Here is a 21,964-nt window from a genome sequence, read left to right as displayed (position 1 = left end):
AGTGATAACCAGGTTGAGAATCTAGGATAGTTCAGGAACCCATGCTAATGGTGGGAGGGGTCAATATGCACCTATTCCATATTGGCCAGTGTGTGCTGTCCATAAAGCCTTGCAGCCATGGATCAATAAGCTATTGGCTGGCCATGTCCATATACCCAGCTTGTGTTACCTGGGATAGCATTATTGATCGAAAGCTGGATGTAAAACCAATCAACCTGTCAAACATGAAGTAAGGATTGCTACACTCAATATAAGCACACTGATATGATGGTAGTGAGGAGGAAGATGGGTACCATCTGTATCCAGGAGACAAGAGGGAAGGGCAGTGCAGCAAAGCCACTTGGCTTGGGATCCAGAGTTCGCCACACGGAGGAGGACAGAGTAGAAATGGTGTGTGAATTGTGGTGAAGGAGAGGCATCAGAAGACACTGAGGGATATCATCAGAATTAGTGACAGGCTTGTGGCAGACAGACTACAATGCAACTATAGGGTAGTATTCGTAATATCAGACTATGACCCAGAGCAAGGTTGTAATAGCAATGAAAAGCGTGCATTCAGTCAGCAGTTGCAGGACCTGCTAGATAAAGCAGGATAAAACAGGACAACATGAAATAATGGGGCAAAAACAAACATGACATAATGGGTTCATGAATGCAGATACCAGGACAGAATAGGCTATGAGAACCACCTGGGTTCACATGGGTGGGGCAACAGGAATAAAGAAATTTAGGTAATTCTAGGCCTGTCTTTGGCTTGATGGTGGTCAGCACATAGTTCAACAAGAGAGACAGTCACAATATCTTATACAAGAGTGGCCAACATGAACTGAGGTAGATTTGCTTAAAGTAAGGAAAAGGCATTGGGGTGGAAACAATGTTTGCAAAGTCATCCCCACTGAAACAGTTGTCCCACAGCATACACTACAGGTTGCCATAATTAGTTACAAGTAGTGTTCACTGAAAAGTTGTACGGTCAACAGAGACTAAGCTGATGACCTGGAAGTTGACTGGAGAAAAAGCAGAAACTTTCAAGGAAGGACTCAGGGTTTTAGCACTTCAGAAAGAAGAGAAAAATAGGTGACGTAGAAGAAGAAGAATCACAGCACCTTAAAACAGAGTGCTTGAGGACTATACAACTAATATGTGGCTGAGCCAGGTATAGACATAAGGTGATTAAGAAAAGTTGGTGGTGGAATTCAGAAGTTAAGGAAGTCATTGAAAGGAGTGCAGAAAAAGTGGGAGATAAAAAAGATGGACCAGGCTAAAATGGATTACTGGTTGGCTAACAAAGGGGCTAAGATAACAGTTGTATTAGCAAAGTACAAGCCATCAGAGGCACTCTACCAGCTTCTGAAAGGTGCCGCAGCAGATGGCACAAGGAAACTGTAAAGTTGCAAGGCAAAGACAGAAAGATAAAGAAGGTAGTCATCAGATAACCTTCGTAAGGGATACCAGCAGTGACCTGCTCACCAGCGCATAGGATGTCAAAGGCAGAGGAAGGAGTACTTCCAGCAATTTATAAATTAAAAACAATAAAAAAATACAGAAACTGTAGTTTCCCAGACACCGTCTACAATGAAGGAAAAAGAGGAGCCACCCCAGAAGAAGTAAGAACTGTACTAAGGAAAATGAAGAGAGTGAAAGCAGTATATATATATATATATATATATATATATATATATATATATATATATATATGTATATATATATGTGTGTGTGTGTGTGTGTGTGTGTGTATGTATGTGTGTGTATATATATATATATATGTATATCTTGGGTGATTTAGGGTAGAAATGACTCCAGAGGGTATTCACAGCATTATGGAGAGAAAAACATAACCCATATGTTTCTACCAAAAATCAATTTTACAAGACAAAAAAACAATACTACTGTAATTTACAGACAGTAAATCAAAATAACCCTCAGAAGTTTTGGGCAGGTCTAAATAATATACTACATCCTGGACAAACTTCAACCCCAATCCCTGCTACTACTATTGATAAAACCCCTGAAGATGTTTCTGATAGTTTTAACCAATTCTTTACTGAGACAATTCAAGCCCTAGCTAGCCAACTACCTCCTAGCTCCCCTGGTCCTGAAAGTAGCACCCCTAGAAACCTACTTGCGTTCAGCTTCCAACCAGTCGCCACTTCACTTATCCATACCTTGATCAAAAAATTAAAACCCACTACACTTTCTGCTGATCAACTCCCTGCCGAGTACCTACAAAAATCAGCTGATGCTATTGCTTACCCCGTCTCAATACTAATCAATCGAACCATAGTAGAAGCTAAAATTCCCACCATCTGGAAAGTATCCTATGTAATTCCACTTCACAAAGGAGGCAGCTCTACTGAATTCTCCAATTATAGGCCAATAGCTATACTCTCTCCACTTGCAAAGATTATGGAAAAATGTATTCATAGACAACTCATGCACCACCTAATCCAAAATCGCCTTATGGCAGACACTCAGCGTGGCTTCCGTCCTCATCACAGCACTACTTCAGCCCTCCTAGCCTTTACTAACACCATAAACCATAATCGCAACAATAATTGTATATCCTCAGCCCTCTTTTTGGATCTTTCCAAGGCATTCGATATGGTTGATCACCAACTTTTAATCCACACCCTGCAAACATTCTGTCTAGATACTGGAGCCCTCCAATGGTTTCAGTCCTACATGAGTGGTCGACAGCAGGCTGTCCTCTGGCAGAACAAGCTCTCTAACCTTCTACCTAACACCCTTGGAGTACCACAAGGCTCTATACTAGGGCCCTTGCTGTTCTCCATCTTCATTAACGACCTTTATACTGTCATCCCAAAAGTCAGCTGTATCCAATATGCTGATGACTCTACTCTGATTTGCTCAGCCACATCTCCAGTAGAGTTATGGTCAGCTACCCAGACCACCTTTAATATAATAGAAAACTGGCTTTCTGAACATCGTCTTATCCTAAATCCCCAAAAAACTAAAATGCTGTTATTTTCACCAACACGTAGGTCTTCCGCTTTCTCCTTTACCATAAAATCAAATGATGGCACAATAATCTCCCCTGACCCATCTACAAAACTATTAGGTGTCATCATAGACAATAATCTAAAATTTGACCTACATGTTAACCAAACTATCAAATTGTCAGCTAAAATTGCCATAGCTCGATCTCACCTTCTTTCAACCCTTCTGTATGCATCCCCTCTACTCTCAAATTTAAATAAGACTGTCCTTAACAAACTCTCAATTTGCTACAACCACATTGCCAGGTTTGCCGCTGGGCTGCCTTTTAGGACACATCATTGCATCAATCTAAATCAGCTTGGGTGGCTTGAACTACCCAGCCTAATCCAGTATAACCAACTGATTATGGCCTATAAAATCCTCTATAATCCGGACAATACTCCTGCACTTAAAAATATTATCACCCCCTATAACAATCCTAGACCGCTTCGATCCTCTAACAAACTACTAATTCAGACTAGCAAAATTAATAACAAAGCTGGTGATTCTCTTTTTGCAAACTCTGTAAGTAGATCCTGGAACTCTCTTCCAGCTGATATTACCTTCCTTTCCACCTTAGGTCAATTTAAAACTAGACTCAAACAACATCTGTCACTTAACTGGCTATGTCAGTGTATCAAGCCTGGCTAACTCTCTCTAGAATGTGTAAATATCTGTTAACCAGTTTACTGTATAATTTAATTTAATCCTGACTTGTGCTCAGGATTAACTGTAACCTGTGGAACTTGTTTAACTTGCTTACTTATGTAATCTCTGTAAACAGTCTGTTTGTAATATGTAATGCTGGTATTATGTAATGCTGTATCTGCTTACCCTTGGAGCTTTTCTCCCCGGGCCTCCGCTGAAAATGGACATGCATCCAGTCGGACTATCCCGGTCAACAAATGTAAAATAAAAATAAAAAATAAAATATGAGTGGAGAATAAGCATTCTAGTGCAGTGTACAAGAACAAAGGGGTCATTCAGAACTGTGGACAGTATAAAGGTTTCAAACTCCTGTCACACTGCATGAAAGTTCTTGAGGCGTGATTAATAAATGAATATCAGAGAAGTAGAAAGTAAGATGGCAGATAAACAATTCATGTTCTGATCAGGATGCAGTACAACTGACCCAGTGTTTGCAGTGAGACAGGTAATTGAGAAGAAACAGTAGATGAGGAAGGAGTCCTACTGGGCATTCCTAGACTTGAAGAAAACATATGACAAAGTCCCAAGAAAGCTGTTTTGGGCAGACCTTTAATGGTTCAAAGTCCCAGAAACATTGGTAGAATTAATACAGGCTATGCACAAGGACCCAATGGCACAGGTACAAACAAATTTCAGACTCACAGAGGGGTTCTCACTGGGAGTGGGTGTACATCAGAGCCCATCTGTGAGTGCACTGCTGCTGTTCGTACTGGTGATGGACTGCATTAGCAAACAGGTCAGAGGAGACAGATCAAAATAGCTGCTGTATGCAAACTGTGTGCTGTTATTGGCAGACTCTGAACAACATCTTCAACAAATGGTAGATGAATGGAATGTAAACCTGAAGGCACATGGGATGAAACTATGCACAGATAAGACAGTTTTAATGGCAGCAAATCGGGAAATCAGAAGAACCTGAAAACTGAGATAGAAGGAAAAATGTACTGAAACAGGTTAACATCTTCAAGTATCTGGGAGGGGGTGGTTGAGGAGAAGGGAAGTCTGAATGAGAAGGTCAAAGCTAGAATTAGAGAGGCCGCAGCCAACTGGCACAGAGTGTCAAGGTCGGAGTGTTTCAGAAGAATGCCGAAGAAGCTAAAAAGTAAAGTGTTCAAAGCAGTAGTGAAGCCAGAACTACTGTATGGTACAGAAACCTGGACAGTGAAGACTAGCAGTTGAGTAGGCTAGAGGTGATGGAGATGAGTGCCTGATGCACACTGGAGGACAGACAAAGAAATGAGGACATCAGAGCAGAAGCCCAAGTAGCTACAATTGCAGAGAAGGTCAAAGTGAATAGATTATGGTGGTTTGGGCTCACATGCAAGAAAGCAGAAGACAGTCCTGTGAAGAAGCTTTGGATCAGACAAGAAAACCACAAGAAGAAATGACAGCATCCAGAAAAGAGATGGATGAATTTTGTGAGAGAAGACCTGCAACAGTCAGGCATGATTGTCAAAGGAGGTAGGAGTGTGGAATTGAATCAAGATAGTTGGTGTCATTTGATGCAAAACTCCATCCCCTTGTAGAAAATTGGAAAAAGGGGATTGATGACTGTACAGTGAAATGGTATCCTATACAAGGTGTGCTTTGCATTGCACCCGTGCTTCTGTGATCGTCTGTGGCTCACCACGACCATGAATTACATGATGGATGAATAAATGGGTGAATGGACTAATGGGTTGATGGGCAGTATAAGTTTATACAGCTTCTGTTGCAAAATGTGTCACTTGTCTAAGCTGCTACAGTCAAGAGAAATCTCCAGTTCATGCAGGTTTAAGGCAAAGACTTAAATGGCCTTAAGAATGTTGTGAAAAGTATGCAGAAATCAAAAGGCATACTAGGCAAATGCTTTCTACTACTAGTAAACTGAGTTGGTCAGAAAAAATACTGGAGGAAATAGCATTGTAGAGATAAATGAAGAATAGAGATTTATACTCCCCCGTTTGTAATTAGATATCAATTTACTGTTTTACCATATAAACAGTGACGTCACGTAACAAAGCATACTAGCTGCGTGCATGCTCACACTTTTGAAGTGGGATATTCATCATAATGTCATCTGACCGTTCAGTATGCAGAAACATCTTCCCTACAATAAATGTTTTTGTCAGGAACAACCTTTGTCACCTTTAGTCTTGAAAAGAGTGGTAAATCAAGTATTAGGCAAAATTCCAGGCCCTCAGTGCACTCTGAGTCACATGATCATTTCTGAGAAGATAAAGAGGCACATCCTGAAAATGGTAAAATTAAACTAAAAAAAAAATGGATACTGATTTATAACAAACACAATATTTTTTTAAGATGAGTGTGATTTGTGGACAGGAAGTTTGACCAAAAATGTAGCACAGAAATGAGAGAGACAGAAAGATATTTAATGCATTTACTTGCCAGTGCTCAGCAGGCTAAAGCAATAGAATGAGTTTTTTCTGCCAAACATATCAACAGGACTCCAGCTTCTAAACTGGCTTGCTAGGAATAAATAGGAGAAGCAGACAAACTTCTGAGAAGTCAGTTTTCACAGAGAAAAATAAGTAATAAGTAGCAGTGTTTAAAGCAACTGCTGACTCATGTCAATTATGAGTTCCAGCAAAAGCTTGCATGCTATACTTTTGCTTGTGATATGCAGTTGAATATTTCTAAATTAACAAAAGGTAGTCTGAAGATGCACTGGATTCTGCCAGGGATGACTTCTCAAATAACGAAGGAAACTTTGCTCAGAAATGTAAAAACTTTTTTGGCTATATCACCTCCATTGTTGTAATTTTTAGGTAGGTGAGAATTTATCACCTTTTGTTGACAAAACTGTGAACTGCGGTGGTGGTGCTGTGGTAGCGTCGCCTCACAGTAAGATGTTGTCCTGTTTGATTCTCAGCTAGAGCGTCTTCTGTGTGGAGACATGCGTGAATGGGCGTACCTTCGTTGAAGGTTGTGTGTCAGGGCCGGCAACTTGGCACGTAAAAATCTACTGCCAATCATTAGCGGACCGGAGTTCCGCTGTGGCGACCCCTAACCGGGAAAAGCCGAAAGACACAACAACAACTTGCCAATGCTCAGCAGGCTAAAGCAATGGAATGAGTTTTTCTGCCAAACATATCAACAGGACTCCAGCTTTTAAACTGGCTTGCTAGGAATAAATAAGAGAAGCAGACAGACTTCTGAGAAGTCAATTTTCACAGAGAAAAATAAGTAATAAGTAGCAGTGTTTACAGCAACTGCTGACTCATGTCAATTATGAGTTCCAGCAAAAGCTTGCATGCTATACTTTTCGCTTGTGATATGCAGTTGAATATTTGTAAATTAACAAAAGGTAGTCTGAAGATGCACTGGATTCTGCCAGGGATGACTTCTCAAATAACGAAGGAAACTTTGCTCAGAAATGTAAAAACTTTTTTGGCTATATCACCTCTATTGTTGTCATTTTTAGGTAGGTGAGAATTTATCACCTTTTGTTGACAAAACTGTTGTTGTGTCTTTCGGCTTTTCCCAGTTAGGGGTCGCCACAGCAGAACTCTGGTCCGCTAATGATTGGCAGTAGATTTTTACATGCCGAGTTGCCAGCCCTGACACACAACCTTCAACGAAGGTACGCCCATTCACATATGCCTCCACACAGAAGAAGCTCTAGCTGAGAATCGAACAGGACAACGTCTTACTGTGAGGCGACAACGCTACCGCAGCACCACCACTGCAGTATGTTGTTGACAAAACTGTGTTCCACAAAAATGAATTTTGGCAAAACTGCAGTATGAATACATAAGCAAGCTATTTTAATAGGACAGCATCATAATGACATGAATAAGAAAAGCAAAGGAAAGCTATATGAAATCAAGAGGTTCTGCATCACAACTGCCTGGGATAGAACTCCTTCAGTTTTGGTAAGGTGTGCTGGATCAAAAATGGGCACTGAACATCAAACCACATAAAATCCAAATAGATAAAACTTGATCTGGCTGTCCAAATCACTTGATGTTTATCCTGGTGAATACTCTATGCTGAATATGAAAATGCTCTCAAAATATCTACAGGTTTTATTCAAGTCAATCTACATAGATTTACTAAAGATAGTTAGGTCAAGCCAGGGCATCACAAGGATTGTACAGAGGATGTAGATATTGTTTAGTAAATACCTCTGCAACAATCAAACAAACACTCAGATACACACACACACACACACACACACACACACACACACACACACACACACACACACACACACACACACACACACACACACACACAAAATGAAAATGTAAATCAATAAATAAACAGTTTTACAAAGTGCCAGAAAAATGTTAATGCCCTCCAGTCCCACACACCCATTAAATTTCCAGTCCTTCATTGTCCACTGTTGGCAGGAGCTAAGGAAATGTGCAAGCATTGTTTGTATTGCATTAATTCTTCCCATAACTGTGCACATATTGTTTCGTCCTTTGTCCAGCGAAACCCTAACTTTTAAGTCAAATTACTCAGATTTTCTGTAATTGTGTTTTTTGCTGTTGACCATACATGCATACCCAGTTGTTTTGAGTATGTTATTTCTGGCATCTCTCCAAGATATTTCCATTTTTTTATACTTATCCTCACCAATGCTGTTTTCTTCTTTTTACAGGTCAAGCTTGTTCCCTTCTTTATTTTTTTTTCAAAAACAGAGGTCACTCTCTGAAATGCTGTTTCCAGCTGTGAAAATAATAGGATGTTTTCATCCATGTACAGCATACATTTTGATAGTATTGTTCCCCCCTCACCCACTCTACCCCATTTCTATCACTATCCTCTTGGTCTTTGTTGCTAATTCCTCTACTACCATGATGAATAAACTCTGGGATTGTGGACGCTCTTGTGTTTTTACCTTAGTTTATCATTGACATCCCTGAAAACCCGGTTGCACATAACTTCCAGCAGAATATTCCAACATATGGCTTTAATCCAGTTTGTAAATCCCCCTCTTCCCATGCTAACACTCCTTGTAGGAATTCCCAGCCAACTGAATCAAAAGCTTTTGTGAATGAAATAATTATTATTCTGTCTATATAAAGCTGATCAATTCTGGCCAGTTATCTTCTGTTTGCCTGTTCTCAACAATCTGTTTTGACTTTCTTGAATTATCTTGGGTAACACCATATATAGTTTTTCCTGATAATATCATGGCCATGATCTTAATGTACTTATCTGTCAGTGAAATTCGTTTGCTGTTGTTTGTTGGGTCCCCTTCAACTTTTTTGGTAAAACCACAGATCTGTGTCAGCCCACTCTCAATGAGTGCTGATACTATGAATTCAAATCACTGAAGGCCGCCTTTAGTTATAAAGAAATAAGGGTTGCAAGAACAAGCCCCCCAGCACCCACCTCTGTGGGGAGATCTTCACCCTCCAACTTACATACACTGTTTCCATGATTACACAAAAGTAGGGAAAAAAGTCACCTCAGTGATCACTGAAAATGGCTTTCATTAACTTAAGTATTAGCACTCACTGAGATTACCGTTAGCAAACCAGCTGTCTCCTTTGAGCTTTACCCATCCTGACTTTATGGATCATCATATACTACCTTCTTGACCTATCCTGCTGTGTTCTTCCACAAGCACCTGCCATACAACTTTCCCTCCCCATCTGTAGAATTCCAGAAGAAAACCATCTGGTCTTCCATCTTTTTTCCCATTCTTATTGCAACTTGCTTTTTAGATTATATTTTCTGTTTTCTGCATCCAGTCTTCCCTTTGTTTTTGTCCTGTACTTAATGCCTTTCCATTTTTATTTTCTGGCCCAATTCCTTTAGTTTTCTTTGGCCTTGACATTATTACTTATATAATTTGTAAAAAAAACTTTTACAAATGCATTCCTAACCCTTCAGTCTTTCTCCACTCTCATGCACTGCCCCTTATCTCCTTTTCATCCTATCCTACTTTGTTTTATATCTTCTAGTGAAGCTTCTACTGATTAAACCTCTTACTAGTCACCAGCAGTCCACCCAACACCATATTTCCCCTTCACCTGCTGTGGTTGCCTTTGCCTTTGTCTTATCTTCATTACTAACTCACTTTAGATAAAACCCTCTCTTTCCTCGTTCACCATATTTCTTTTTGTATCTTTACCAGGGCATGTTCTAACTGCTCCCCTTCTTCAATTGACCGCTTCCTTATCTTTATTTCTACTTCCTGTTTGCCATTGTTCGTATTCCACCTCCGTCCTCCTAAAGCTTCTCTGCTCCTTTTGTTTTCTCTTACTGATTAATTGAATAGCTTTATCAGGAGTTGTCTTAAGTATTGTGTTTGCACCTATAGCTTGCCTATCCCTGTCTCTTCCCCCCACTAAGTCATTGACCATTGCAGTTACTGTCTAAACTGCTGCATGGCATGTCTTTTTTGAACTTTTATCTCTTCCAGTTTCTGTACTACAGCTTGCTTTTCCTGGAATCCATCTGGTCTGCTAGCCTGAGTGAGGCAAATTTTGGCAGAAGTGAATTCCTTTTTCCCCTGGATATTTCCATTTTCACATGTCTATCTATCTGTCCCTTGCCATTTTCTTGGTCGGAGACTGTTTCATTTTATGATTGTCTACCCTTTTCCCAAATGATCTGAACCTGTTTGGTTTTACTCTCACTTTAAAATTTCTCCTAACAATTTCCAGACTGTTCTTTCAAACATTTTAATTTGGTTGAAGAAGTTGCTGTAGAAATCCCCATTATGCCTGTTTGGTACATTTATGCTCCCCATCATTCACCCGGTGCCCAATATTCTGCCAAACTAAATAATGCACCATCCTTCCTCACTTTCAAGTTTTTATGTTCTTTCTGTGACTATGTGCAGGCCTTTCTGAAACAATATGACATCTTCTGCTGCCACCCCAGCACCTCCACTGGCATTATGATATTCACCCTGGGGTAATGTGGGCTAAATACTTTTCTTCTATTTCTAAACTTTAACTTGGTTTCTTGTAGCAGTACCACAATTATATTATACCTCCTCAATTTTGCATTAACTGTCTTTCTTTTAATGGGATCTGAACACCCTCCAGTACTCAGGTTCATAGGTAGGTACTAGGCTATTGGCCCAAGGACCTAAGTAAGCCTAGCCAACAAGTTTCCCTGGCTTACGCCACCCAAGAAAGTTATTTTCCTGTGACCCTGTCAAACAGAGCCACAGAAGCGATCCCCAGGATGTATTTCCTATTTCCCATCCACTCATCAAGATTTTTTTTGAAGAGTGCTAGTGAGGAACTTTGCTTGACATAGATGGATAGCTTGTTCCAGAGTATGGGAAGTCTCTGGGACAGGACGCTATCCCTCCAACATGTCCTGTTTATTGTGGTGACAAGGTTTAGGTCCCTAGAGTATGTAGCTCGGAGGGATTGGGATTTTTTTAGGTGTAGCATATCCAACATCTCTGGGTTTGACATAGCTTTGTATGTTAGGCAGAGATCACCTCGGAGTAGGCAATATGCTATGGAGTAAAGCTGGAGTTTTTTGAGACTGTCAGTGTAAGGCATCTGTTTGAGTCCAGTAATACTTTTTGTGAGGTACTTCTGTGGCCTGCTGCAGATTATACCCCTCAACCATACCGAATTACTCGATTTTTACCGAGTTTTGTGGTCCAAATGAAGGGGTGCCACGACTCCCTTTTTCTTTTTTTAATTTGGCTGGGAATCAAGTGAAGTGCTCTAAAACATAAAAAAATTACTTAGTTTTTACCAAGTTTTGGGGTCCAAATGAAGGGGTGCCACAATTCCCTTTTTCTTTTTTTTTAATTTGGTCTGGGAATCAAGTGAAGTGCACTTGTAAAGTAAGGAGTGTGTGTGCATGTGTGAAAATGCCCCCATGAACTACACCTGGTGGCTAGAGGCATTCAGGCTCAAACACTGTACCAAAGGTACATGGTAAAAAGAGCCAAAAGCCCCTAGCCACCACCATTTCTGAGCTTTGTCCAGATTTTTTTTTGTGCTAAGAATTGAGAGCTATGGTGAGAAGTGAGAACTGAATTCACTAAATGATAGCCATTAAGTTTTAGTCTTCTTATTTTTTTAGGAAACTGCTGATTTGGCATAGTGGTATGTTGCTCTGACTGTAGTGAATAGGGTCCTGGGTTCAAGACTTGCCAGTGAAATGCATGGTGGTAACACATTTTATTCTAGCAACTTTCCAAAATTATACAAGCAGTGTTTAAAATGTGTCCCTGGTAAGTCCCTAGCCACCACCACCTGAGAGCTTTGTCCAGGTTTTTTGTTCTAAGAGTTGAGAGCTATGGTGAGAAGTGAGAACTGAATTTGTATTCCCCCATTATTGGCTTAGTTTGTCCAGGTTTGTTGTGCTAAGAGATTGACAGCTATGGTGAGAAGTGAGAACTGAATGCACTAAATGATAGCCATTAAGTTTCTGTCTTCCTTTTTTCAGGAAATCGCTGATTTGGCATAGTGGTATGTTGTTCTGAGTGTAGTGCATAGGGTCCTGGGTTCAAGACTTGCCAGTGACATGCATGGTGGTAACACAACATTTTATTCTAGCAACTTTCCAAAATTATACAAGCAATATTTAAAATGCATCCCTGGTTTTTGACCTTTTGCTCCCCCAAAAAACTGAAGTTGAAAATAAGTGTGAGAAACTGTGCAAGATGCGTATGGCATACACTACTGTCATTCTTTTTATAGTGTGGGTGTGGAAGTAGACCTTTATGATAGAAATGTTCTGAATTGGGCAGTTTTCACATTACTGGTTCATGCATCTTGTTTCATTGCCTACAGTACAGCCTGCTGGAAGAATGTTCAGACAATAAATTTAAAATCTGTATAGACAAAGAATATAGCCTCAGGCAATAAAACAACCAGAGCAAAAAGAAGCAGATGAGAAAAAACACCATAGCACTGGATGTAACACAGCAGAATACCCAATTTATTGTAAGTAAGAGCTTTCAAGGGTTCACCTCTTCATCAGACTTAGATAAAAATGACTTAAAACAACAACATTAAATAGTATTCCAATTAACATTAATTACTTTAATTAAAAACAATTAAATTATTTAAAGCCATACTTAACATTTTTAAAAACATTGCAGCATACATAAACTAAATCTAGTGTCTCAACTGTCTCGCTTTCAGGAAAGGTTTAATAGAGACCATATTATTTAAACCAGGCACTTTATCATCGTGCAGTAACATCATCCATTTTTGTTCGGCCGCCTCAGTAATATTCCTCATATCTCCTCCCCTTTTTCCTAACTGCAAGTATTTCCATGCCCAGAAACTTAAACATATGCTCACTACCCTCGTTCATGATGTGCATAGCCAAGGCACTACTTTCCTTTTTATTTCTTATATCCCTCATATGTTCAAGAATCCTGTCTTTGAACTGTCGATTAGTCATGCCAATATAATATCAAAAACATTTGACACCATAAAGTAGAGAGTATATTCCAGTTTTTATTAATGACATCGCAGATCATATTTATATTACTAGCATATGTCAAAGTTATTCTCAAATCATTACTACTCTCATTAGTGATTTGTTGTAGCATCTCACTACTCTCGACAAGACTACCTACAAGTGGATCACTGTCAAAGGAAAAATATACTTTAAAAATGATCAATACATGGTAGGTTCAGGTTAAGGCACTTTAATCTTGCAGCAAGGAGACAAAAACGTGCTAATACAGAGTTTGTCTAACTAGAATCAGGAAATACCAGCATTTTTATACATTTTCTAATAAGACATTGCATACCAAGCTGACGTAGCAGATCACAAGTTTTAACATCATCATTACATAGCAGTTGTTTTCATGATTTTCTGCTTGTACTATCAATTTTTGTGAGAAACTTCCTAAGAAAAACAATGTGGCCTTGGCTACCACCGGTTAGATATATGCAATGTTACCATTCAAGGTACTATGGCTAATTTGAGCACAAAGCAAGTATAGATTGCAGTTCATTTCTCCAATAGTTCTTTGTTTGTCTTTATCTCTTCCTTCTGCAGCTGTGCACGCTCTCATACCACAAACTGAGCTAATTCTTCAAAATCATAACATTAAAGAATATGGCATTGTTCATTCATTGCTTCCTGACCTAGCAGATAATCACCTGTTTCTCAAGTACATTTCCAAAAGGCATAAACATGAATTTTGCTGTGCTAGCAGTTACTAGGTCAGAGGGCATCTTGCAAGTTTCAGAAAGCACACTGCAGTTTCAAAAGCATCTTTTAGTCTCATATAAAACTAAGCTGTATATAAAATAGTGTATATAAAATAGAATGAAAAACGTGTTAACTCTTTTAGCTTCTAATTAGCATTAAGCACACACAGTAATACATATTTTTCTAACATTTCCCCCCTGTTAATACTTTTTAATTCTATTTTCAAAAGCATAAACAGTTTGCTTCTTCTCCTAACCTCTTCCATTCAGGATTTCCAGTTAAGAGAGTCATTCAGTTTAGACTTATGAAAGTGTTTCACTTTTCAACAACTCTTCAATTTCAGTACTTTGATACAAAGTCTCAGAAACTGACATGTCTATAAAATCTTTAATTAACTTTTTCATGCAGGGAATACTACAACAAATGCATGCTCCTAATAGGAGTAATCCCACACAAATGGCAATCAGGATGTTCATTAGGATGGAACCCCACCCCCCAAACAAATTCTGGAAAAGTCCGTCAGAGGATTTGGGCCTGGTTTGGTCATGGTCGACACTTGCTGGATCACCTCAAGATGGTCGTTTATCTCATGCTGGTTGTCAGGAATATATGAACAGCATTCTTCTTTGATTAAAGCACATGTACCACCTCTCGCCACTAGGGTGAAGTCAAGAGCCATGCAGTTTTGAAGCACCACAGTTCTCATAGCATTCAGTTCATCAGTCACTAATTCGAGAGCAGAAAAAGTTGCATTGCTCATAACTTTGAGAAGTTTAGACAGTTTTCTCAGCTCCCAAATTGATTTCACTGTGCCATATGCAGGGGCTATGCCTGCCCACGATATAATGGTGTCACTCAAGTCCATGTGTGTTAGTTTATCTTTGTTTTTTATGGAGTTATGGTTTCTCCATCCTGGTTCGATTCGTCCCACTGGATTCTCAGGTCTCTTGATTGGACTTCTAGGTTTACTGCTGACTTCTCTGACATTTTGAATTTTTCCCTGAGGCAAAGCTGCAGTGTGTCTTATGGCCTGAACCAGGTAACCCAAAAAACAACTGCCGGACCAATTCTCAGGTAGCCATTTATATGCTTTTTCCCCACAAACAAAATAACAATTCTCTACTTTAGTATTGATATAAGCTTGCCCTGCATGAAACATTTTCTTATCAATAATAGAAAGCTGCTTTAAAAGAACAGGATTATGTTGTATTTCATTAACACTTCTATGCATCCTCTCAAAATATGCATCATAGTTTGAATCACAAATAGTTTTTGTCTTACTGGCCTTAATATAACATTTATAAGAAACAGTCACATTGCAATAGCTCCAAACCAACTGAATAGTGTCATTTTTGTAAAAACATACAATCCCTTTTTGTGTAACAGGTAGGTACAATGCTATTTTGTCTTGTGATTTCACAGGTGTAGTATCAAAAATCAAGTTTTCCCAGGTCTCATTGACCCCTAGGGGGACAGCAGTCATCAATAATCCCCCGTATGCTGTTGGTATAGCTGTGCAAACCCAGCAGTTCGAAACATTAAAAGTCTCAGCATACACATATTTAATTGCTTGGTAAGTGTTAAAGTTTGGATGCCAATCTATGAGTAATGCATCACGTTTGTTCAGTTCAACTCATGTGGCTGGGAAAAGGAAAGGCCACAGCAAAAAGATCATTGTTATCAGTATAGCTATCAGAATAATCATGCAGATTTTCTGAGGTTGTTCTGCATCTCTGTTTACTCTATACCTGGTCATTTTGTTCTTGTTGTACAACAGTAACAAGGTTTTTTTGTCCAGTTCAAAGTTCTTAACCAATTTACAGTGTGTCAGATGAATCCAGGATGCTCGCTCTGCGATCTTGACCGCAGTAGGTGTTGACAGTAGCACCTGGTACAGTCCTTCCCACTTTGGAGAACTCCAGTTCTTTTTCTTCACAACCTTCACCCATACCCATGTGCCTTGGGCTATTGCTGCTTCTGATGGTCTGGTTTATTCTTTATCTGAAACAGAATTTAACTGCAAAAGTTTGTTATTCAAAAATCACCTCATATACTCTGCAAGTGAACTGTCAGCCTCCTGGTCTGCAGGCATGAGAGGTTTCCACTGAGGTGTATAATATGCTCTCCCAAACAGAATTTCAAAAGGAGTTAACCCTTTTACATTTGGAACAGTTCTCATACTCAACAGTGCCAGAGGAAGACAGTGCACTCAGTTCTTTTGTGTCTCACTAATTAATTTCCTAAGCTTGTTTTTCAAAACTCCATTGTGCCTCTCTACTAATCCTGCAGATTGGGGGTGGTATGCGCAATGGTTTTTCAGAGAAATCCCAAAGTAACGGCTTAATTGTTGTATAGTTTGATTTACAAAGTGTGTGCCATTGTCACTATAAATCTTTTCTGGTATGCCAAATCTAGGAATAATTTCTTTAACGAGGACTTTTGCAACAGTAGCTGCATCTGGATTCTTAGTTGGAAAAGCTTCCACCCATTTGGAAAACATATCTATAATGACAAGGCAGTACTTCTTATTTTCGCATTTGTTCAGCTCTATAAAATCCATACAGATAGTATGGAACGGATACGGTGGTGTAGGGAAACTCCCTTGCCTAGGTTTCAATGCCCCTTGTGCATGATGCTTGTTACAAACATGGCATGCTGCACAAAAGGTTTTTGTGTAGTTTGTAAATCCATACGTCGTAAACACTCGATTCACAAACTGTACCATCCCCCCTGTTGAGACATGGCACTGCCCATGGCTCAACAAAGCTGCATATCTAAACAAGTTAGATGGCAAAATCGGTTTCCTCTCTTTGGAGATGTACAGTCCTTTTCTCAAGAATTGCTCCTCATTTTATCCATTTTTGTTTTTCTACATTTGTAGTAAGTGTCTGCATTGTTTTTAACATTTCTAAGTCTAAAATCTCAGATGGTTGTAATTCCTCACTCAAAAGAAATACTTCTGAAGCTGAAGCTGCTTGTTTTGCAGCTATATCAGCCCTCGCATTACCTTTTGAAATCCTATCCTGTTGCTTGGTATGAGCTACGCATTTGCAAATAGCTACTTTCTGAGGTAACTGAATAGAGTCTAACAAGTCTAAAATACATTGCACATGATTATTTGGTTTACCAGTAGATGCTATCATTCCTCTATTTTTCCACGGCTGTGCAAAAACATGTACAGTAGAAAAAGCATACTGGCTGTCAGTAAAAATGTTCACTCGTTTATCCTTTGCCAAGGTACATGCCCTTGTCAAAGCAATCAGTTCTGCTGCTTGCACAGATAAGTTGTGCAGTAAAGACTTTGCTTCTAAAATCTCAGTATCAGAAACTACTGCATACCCTACCAGATTCTGTCCTGTAGTACCCCTCCTACACGAGCCGTCCACATAGTATGTCACCTCGGCATCATCCAAGGGAACATCCGTGAGATCTTTTCTAGTTCGTGCCTTTTGCTCAGTCTCCTGCAGGCAGCAGTGTGGTTTGCTATCTGCAGGGGTTGGGAACAAGGTTAACGGATTCAAAGTTGTGCATCGTTCAATTGTCATATGAGGTTGGCTCAACAGTATAGTCATACTGGAAAGATGTCTAGCAGGAGAAAGATATGCTACTTTTTCCTGCAGTAAAATAATCGTGACTGCATGAGGCACTCTCAATGTGAGAGGGTGAAATAACACTACTGAGGCTGAAGCCTGCACTGCCATTGCAGCTGCGACTACTGCTTGTACACAGTGGGGAAGGGATCGCACCACTAGGTCTAGCTGTGATGAATAGTAAGCTATGGGGCGTTATTTGTTCCCATGCTGTTGTGTTAACACTGATGTCATATAACCTTGCTTACAATCTACAGTTTGGAAAAATCGTTTATGATAGTTTGGTAATCCTAAAACTAATGAAGATGCTATCAGTTGTTTCAATTTGCAGAAAGCTGATTCTGCTTCTGGTGTCCACTGTAATAAATCTTGTGCTGCCATACGTTTTTTGAATATCAAGTTGGTCAGTGGAGCAGATTCCAAGGCATAGTTTGGAATCCAACTCTGACAAAAGTTAGTAGTACCTAGGAAGGACATTATTTCCTTCTTGGTAGTTGGTTTAGGTGCTTGTAATATTGCTGTTTTTCCTGTCTTCATCTAATATTCTGCCTTCTTTGGATATTACATATCCCAGGTATTTGACCTGTTTTTTCCAAAGTTGCAGTTTGTTTTTGTTTACCTTGTGTCCTTGAGTGGCTAAAAATTGTAGTAATGCTATGGTATCTTCTCTGCATTCTTGCTGGGTGGGGGCTGCCAGCAGAATGTCTACATAAAGTAAAATCTGGCTGCCTTTCGGTGGGATAAATCCCGCCAGATTACTTGCCATTTCTTGTGCGAATATTGTTGGACTCTCACAATATCCCTGTGGTAGTCACGTATATGTGTACCTTTTCCCCTGAAAGGTAAATGCAAACCAATGTTGACTGTCAGGGTGTATCGGTATTGAGAAAAACGCATTGCTAATATCTACCACAGAAAAATACTTTTGTTGAGGTTTCAAATCATTTAATAAGGTGTGTGGATCTGGCGCCGTAGGTGCCCTGGGTATAACTGCATCATTTACAGCTTATAAATCTTGGACCATACGCCATTCTCCATTTGCTTTCCTAACAGGAAATAAGGGTGTATTACATGGTGAATCAGGAAATTCTATCAATACTCCTTCCTTAAGTAAGGCTGCTATTATAGGTTTGATTCCTATTTCTGCATCATTTCTCAAGGGATACTGTCTCTTTTGAGGTCTAAATGCTGACTTTGGCATGATAGTGACTGGTCCTGCTGTACAAATAAGTCCTACATCTGATTTCAGTGTTGACCAGAGAGTCTCTGGTATGTCTCATAAGCCTTTTTCCTCTTCTTCTAGTAAGAGTGCTACTCAGCTGTCCTCACTTGCCTGCAAGTGTACAGCTGGGTGTGTCTGTGCTATCCAGTTCAACTTCTGCTTTTGTACTCCCTGTTCTGACAGTTCTAACTCTGTCTGCTTTTCCCACCTTGTGACTTTTTCTCCTAGGTCTGCCCACTTCACATTTCTGTCTTTAGTCAAACTCACATGTGGTAATCGATTAGATTTGTAAAGTGCTAGGAATTCCTGGGGCAATGAACAGCTTACTACACTGTTTCCTTCTGTGTCCCAGTACAGGTTTCGTAATACTAATCTGTTAGCATGGTTTCTAAACAGTTCTTGCTCATATTCTTTATCAGGTCCTGGTTTGCTACAGTAATACAGAGTGCAATGCAACAAATGCTGTTTATCAGTGTTAAGGGAGGGGGATTTACTGATGGCTACGTTCATCAGTTCTTCGGTTACTGCCCCTGGACCAGTCGTAACCAAGTCCTGGCTGTACCAATAAAATGTTTCACCCTCCGGTCACACTACAAAAGTATCCATTTGTCGCTGTGCTTCCATACCCTGCATAGTTGGAACTACTGCTATGCCAAATATCTGCATTAGGCCTCTGCCCAAAAGATTTACTGGGCATTTTGCAGAAACAACAATTTTGCTTTTCTGGGTCATCCCTGAAACAGGGTCAGTTATTGCTATGTTGTGGGAGAGTGGCTCCCGATACAGCTGTCCATTAGCTGCTTTCACTAATATGTAGTCAAGTGGTTCTGAATTTTCTGGTAGTTTGGAAGGATGTATCAGAGACCGTGAAGCCCCTGAGTCACACAGGAATTTTACTTCCCTCCCCTCTACCAGAAGTGTAACTTCCAGTTTTGTGTCTGCCAAGTAGAGCTCTAGGCTCAATAATGCTAAGCCTAAAATTTCATTTTCTTCATTATCTGTGATTTCATGCATATCCTCTATTTCTTCTATCACATTCTCTATTCCTTCTATCACATTTGCACTTGTCTTTTTTTGTTTATTCTTTTCCATTGATTCTTGACTATCATATAGTCAGTCCTCACCCTCTTTGTCTTCTGTGGTTACCTTTTTATTTTGCCTGCAATCCCTTGCTAAATGTCCCTTTTTCCCGCATTTAAAACACTCACCCCTTTTCTTTCTCTCTTCAAAATCCTCTGATCATTTATCAGATTGTTTGTTTCCCTGGGCATTTTTCTTACCCTTTTTCCCAGTTTGTACTACAAAGACTTCTGATCCGTCTTCTACTACAAATACTTGAGTTTTCTTTTTCTTTTTGCTATTAAAATGCCTTTCGGCATGTCTTGCATATTCAAGTAATGACTGTAATCTACTTGTACGATGATCTACCATGTGCTTTGTAATAAAGCTGCTAATGGGTGCAATACTGCCTTTCAAAAATGCATTCTTTAGCTGCTGCTCATATGGGGAATCATGTGTTTGGTCTTCAGGTACCTGCATTCCACAATGGTTATTAAAACACTCTAATAATCTGGCATAATATATATCAACAGTTTCACCTTCTTGTTGTATGCATTGATTAATGCAAGTCCAATCAGCCCTAGGCTTCCATTTCTCAGAGATTCGGTCTGTCAGACCTTTCACTGTGTTATCCAGTTCTGTGTTACTATGTGGGAGTGGCCTAAGTTCTGTGTCACGGGGATTCCAGTTGCCACTGATCATGTGCCAATCTGGACCCACGATTTGTCTGACTACTTTCTCTACTTCCTCTCCATTCAAATGGTAACTTAACCTCATGCCCTGTAAGTCTTCTAAGAATTTTCTAAAATTAACTTTCGGATGGGGAATTCCCTCTGTGGCTTTCTGGATGTCTTCTGGTGTCCACGGTCTATATACTAGAAGAGTTGGGTCCTGTCCTGCCTGTGGATTTGGTACTTCTATGAGTGGACATATCTCTTCTTCACTCATAGCTTGTGAATTTTTATTTATTTCATATAATTCAATATCCCCTCTCAAGTTGTGTGTTCGAGACCTAGTCTCGATAGGATCTCTGACAAACGGTTTTGGTTTTGGAGGAATAGCTGGATATAGCAGAGGTGGATCAGCTTGTCTACTCGCTTCATATTCTGGTAAGGGAAGCGGAGGGGGCGGAGGGGCTGTTGCTATTATCAAGTTATTGTCTTCTTTATCTAAAAACATTGCTTTTGAATTTTTAATCTTTTGTTCCCTGCGGTTTGCTTCCTCAAGCCACTTGTGTGCCTGAAGGACTCCTAATTGACGTTGCTTTTTTAACTGACCTTTTGCGTCTGTTTTAAGTTGCCTGACAAGTTTAATAAGTGAAGGTTTATCTAAATTACCATCAAATTTGTATTTATTAACCCATTTTGTATAATACCTAACATTGTCGACACGCTGTAATTGCATATATTTCGCGTCTTCGGTTAAAGGCGGATCTCGGGAACTTTTTGTGCACTGATTTCCTATGTTGTCTTAGTTAAGTTAGAAATTGTTACGTAACCCTTTTATCACGTGGTACCACGACTTACACTTCTTCACAGTTTATCTAGAATAACTGCCTACCTATTCTGTTTCCCTGATCTATGACAAGACAGCAATCTTTTTTGTCCCTGATCTGCACTTGCAAATCTCCCTGACAAAAACAAAAATACTGTAACAAGTCCCTGATCTAAAACAGAAAAAGGTAAATTTTTGCTTACCTTAGCCTCCGTGTTTGATCCCACCGGAACGTTGACTCGTCCTCCAATCGCAGATCAGAAACAGTGGCTGGCCTCTTTTGAATGACAATTCAGTCGAAGGTCTTTTCAAAGCAGAAGAACCAATGTGGCTTCTTCCCCATACGGTTTCATGCCACCGGGCCCATCTGACCTGAGCTAGAGTGAGAGATATTTCCGGTCCGAAGGACCAATCTGTCAAAGGAAAAATATACTTTAAAAGTGATCAATACATGGTAGGTTCAGGTTAAGGCACTTTAATCTTGCAGCAAGGAGACAAAAACGTGCTAATACAGAGTTTGTCTAACTAGAATCAGAAAATACCAAATAACTAAGAAAAGTACAATGGAAGAACCAGGAATCCAGGACGCCAGTTGCTATTTAAAACACTCCATCTTTAATGACAAAAAATACGTTTTAGCGCTTTCATCTTCAAATGGAAGACTTCATCAGAAACATTACATTCTACTAATCATCCATTTATATAATACACCTAATTAAATGACATCACATAAACAATTAATTATTCAAAATACTTAAAGAAATAAATGGCAAGATAACCA

Source organism: Protopterus annectens, chromosome 8.part0 (genome assembly GCF_019279795.1).
Source record: "Protopterus annectens isolate FY-2018-M chromosome 8.part0, PAN1.0, whole genome shotgun sequence".
In the NCBI taxonomy this organism is placed as follows: Eukaryota; Metazoa; Chordata; order Ceratodontiformes; family Protopteridae; genus Protopterus; species Protopterus annectens.
The sequence above is the reverse complement of the archived record's forward strand: the minus strand, read 5'-3'. Positions refer to the sequence as shown.